We start from the raw sequence: 3,728 nt of genomic DNA on the forward strand, positions 1-3,728 counted from the left end.
GCTGGGCTGTAACCTAAAGCGTCTTGGCTGGAGAAAATGAAATAAAGCTGAGTGATGGTGCGCTGTCACTGCTGCTGCCGACACTCTGCCTCCTGCAAATCTCTCCCGACATCGCGCACCGATCTCCCGGTCAGAGCCCGGGAAGCGAGCGGTGCCTCCTCCTTCCAGGTTCAATCCTGCGCCACACAAACTTACCCTCCAGCTTTGTAAAGCACGGCCGGGGTTTGCAGCGAGCGGCTCTGCCCGAGGTGCCGCTTCCCAGGGCTGGTGTGGCGAGGAAACTCTTCCCATGACACAGCAGAACAGCAACAGCAGCAGCAGAGTAAAACAGATCAGTTCTGGCAGTGCTCCTGGAAGACTACTTTATATCCCAGCTCCAGCCTCTTCCTCCTTTCAGGATGAATTTGAAGGAGGGAATATGGAATAAAAAGAGGCTTAGTGAGGCAGGGAAATAAGGCCCAGAGAGATGGGAAACAAGGCACACTGGAGGTGGTCTCCACGGCACGGGGACAGCCTGGATAAATGGCAGAAAGGAACCCAGAGGAAGAAATTCCCCCAAAATTGGATGGGAAGGAGGGCTAAACACAAACGTTGTGTACAGTGGATGAATAGAAGACTCTGAGAGGAGGGAAGGAAAGAAAGAAGGATAAACTGTTTCTCACTTTATTAACTCTTTTCAGCTAAAATCATTACTAATTTCTACAAAACTCCTGAAAGTTTTGATAAAATAATAGCAGAGGTTATCTGAAACACTGATCTGTAGATACACAGCTCATTTCACGGGCACTTGAAAATGAGAGGGGCAGAGCACAGGTACTTCAACCCCAAAGCACGAACGGGAGAGAGAAGGGAGATGATCCACCGTCATTGCAGGATTGGGCCTGGATGGCCGGGCAGCTCCGGTCCCCTCCCGAGGCTAACAGGCACCAGCATCAACCTGGCAGTCGGAAAAAAAGTCGTTTATACGAATCCCACCAGGAAAACTCGGTGGGACACTGAAGAAATTAAATCCCCAACTTAAAATTTGTTGCACCTGTGGGTCGTGCCAAGGGGTTGCTGGAAGTTGTAGGGAAGGAGGGAATGCGGAATTGCTTTTCCTCCTTCAGTTTTTGACAACGAATCCATCCCCCTCTCTCAATTCAGCCCCTCGAGCCTTGCACTTGACCACCAATACCGACGTGATGCCACCGGTTCGGGAGCGGAATTTGGGGACCTCCCGCAGGAACCTTTCGCGGGGAAAACCCCGAGAGCCCCCTGCGCGTTGTCAGCGCGGCGGCGGGAGCGTGGAGCGGGTGGGCTTTATCTCCCGGATCCCAAATCCTGGGGGCAGAAGGAGAGCGGGGAATAAAACCCACTTCAGCACCGCAGGCGGAACAGCAGCCGGAGGAACGCGGTGCTGCCGCCGCCGGCCCCGCACTCCTGCCGGGATGCGCGGAGCACCGGGGGCTGCCCGAACCACGGCGAATGTCGGCACCTTCCCTTTTCCCTTCCGTAAGGGCTGGCTGCTTGCTGGCAGCGTTGCAGCGGCCGGCGCGCATCCCTAGGAGCGGCTCGTTCCAGCATCCCGGCGCACAGCCGGCTGTCGGGAGCCGGCGGTGCGACGGGTCGGGACGGTGAAATCGCTTCGCTGCCGACTGGCAGAGTTAAAGCCCGGCGGTGGCGACCACCGGCATCGACTCCGCACCGGCAGCACCGCTCACATCTGCCACTCCTCAGTCCGACACAAATAAGTTTGGGTTCCCCCTTCCCCCCCCCCAGTTTTGTTCTTTTCTTTTTCTTTTTTTCTTTTTTTTTTTTTTTTTTTCTGTGGGTTTTTTGTTTTTTTTTTTCTCTGCCGGCTTCCAGCATCCGAGACCCACCGCGGCCGCAGACGAGCCCCGCATCCCGCACCCTCCAGTAGCGGGGTCCATCCCTCCGCACGGTGCCTGCCTGGTTTGTTTTCACGTAGCGACCGGTGCGAAAAGAGGAGGAGGGAAAAAGAAAAAAAAAAAAACAAACCAAACCGACAAACCCCAAACCAACCCTAATTAACAATAATAATAACAATAATAATAAAAGAAGCAAGCGCAGCAACTTGCTTTAAGCAGAGGGCGTAGGAGCGGAGAGCGCAGCCCCCCGGGGAGGGCAGGCGGGGAGCGCAGGGAGGGCAGGCGGGCACCGCCGGGGCTCGCAGCCCCCCGGGGGTACCGGCGGGTCCGGCGGCGGACGTGGAAGTCCCCTTTAAGTTTCCATAGAGAGGCCTCCGGGTGTCACATGATGGACATGATATAACGAAACAACATCGTGGGGAGGAAGGGAGGGAAGCAGTGGGGGAGCCCGGGGAGGCGGCGGGGTAGGCGGTGGTGCCCCCCGACCCGCCCGCCCCGGCTGCACCTGTCTCGGCGCGCCGGGAGCGCGGTGTCCGCCCCGCTGATGGGGCTGCGGGCGGCACCTTCCCCCGGGGAGGGGACGACGAGGAGGAGGAGAAGGGAGGAGAAGGAGAGCCGGTGGCGGAGGTAAGTTACCGGCGGGACCGGGGCGGGGGGCGCGGGGCGCGGTGTGCGGGGAGGGGATGCGGAGGGGGGGGGTGTGCGCGGGGTGCCCGCGGTGTCCCCGCGGAGCGCCGGGCGTGTGCGCGCCCTCCCGCCCTCCATGTCCGCATTCCAGCTCATGTTGCGCAGATAAAATTCAAACTTGAGGTAAACACAAGCGGCGGGGGGGGGGACCGGCGGGGGGGGGGAGAAAGGGGGGCGGGGAGCTTGGGGGGGAGGGAGGTTCGCTCCTCCATCCCGTCTCCATCCCAGCTCCATCCCGGCTCCCGCCGCCCCCTCCCCGCCGCTCCCCCCGCTCCGCACTCGCGGAGCCCCCGCGCACCTGGGGCAGCGCCGGCACCGCGCTGCCTCCCGCGGGCAGGGAGAACCGAGGGAGAGCCGAGCGCCCCTTTGCCCGTACCCCCGGTAGGACGCGGCGGGTCGGGGGACGCGGCAGGTGCGCGGGGCGCTGTCGCGACATGGCTGGTGGTGGGGGGGGTGCGCGCGTCGCGACATGGGGGAAGCAGCAAAGTGACAGCGCGGGGGGGGGGGGGGGGAAGGACGGGGCTGCGCCGCGTTGTTCTTCCTCGTTGGTACGTGGGTATCCTGAATGGAGCGGGAATAGCAGCGATTACCCCCCGATCCCCCTTTTTCTCCATACGCATTTCCAAGTGCGTATGGAGAAAACAAGATGCGGAGCGGGGCGGGCGGGGGGGGGGAAAGAAGGCGGGGAGGGCCGCACTGCTGCTCGCAGCCCCGCTCCGTGACACAGGCGGTGCCGCCGCGGGGATATTTAGCGCTTCGCTCCCGGGGGGTGATGATGGAAGCGGCCGAAGGCACCCACAGGTGGGTGCGTGAGGGGAGAGAGCGGGGGCGAAGCGGTGGCCGCGAGGGGAGCGCCGGAGCGGGTCGCGCACCCCGCGGGCTCGCGGCGGGAGTGAGGGTGAAGCGGGGAGCGGAGACGGGGCTTGGGCTGGCGAGTGGCGCAGCTCGGGGCGGCGCGGGGGTGCCGGCGGTGCCGCCATGGCGGGTGTGAGGGAGCGGCGCCCTCAGGGGGGTCCCGGCAGCCCCGCCGAGGGCGGGAAAAGCGCGCGCGGCCCCCGCCTGGCGCCTCCTCAGCACTGCACCAAGGCGGCGGGAGGGGGGGGGGAGGGCGAGAGGACGGGGGGGGGGGGGAACCGGCGGCCACGCCCACCGCGCCCCCCCGCCGGCCAATCG

The 3,728-nt window shown here is 63.3% G+C and overlaps 1 long non-coding RNA gene across 1 annotated transcript; it reads right to left on the reverse strand.

Annotated features, from left to right (window-relative positions):
• Window positions 1-637: 637 nt before the first annotated feature.
• On the reverse strand, window positions 638-3,016 carry LOC113982190. Its single transcript, XR_005564352.1, has 2 exons — window positions 2,854-3,016; window positions 638-937 (listed from the first exon to the last, which is right to left on the reverse strand). It is a non-coding gene; the product is annotated as an uncharacterized LOC113982190 (long non-coding RNA).
• Between the last annotated feature and the right edge of the window lie 712 nt (window positions 3,017-3,728).

Source organism: Pipra filicauda, unplaced genomic scaffold (assembly GCF_003945595.2).
Source record: "Pipra filicauda isolate LSUMZ 115617 unplaced genomic scaffold, ASM394559v2 scaffold311_size1313980_pilon, whole genome shotgun sequence".
Lineage (NCBI taxonomy): Eukaryota > Metazoa > Chordata > Aves > Passeriformes > Pipridae > Pipra > Pipra filicauda.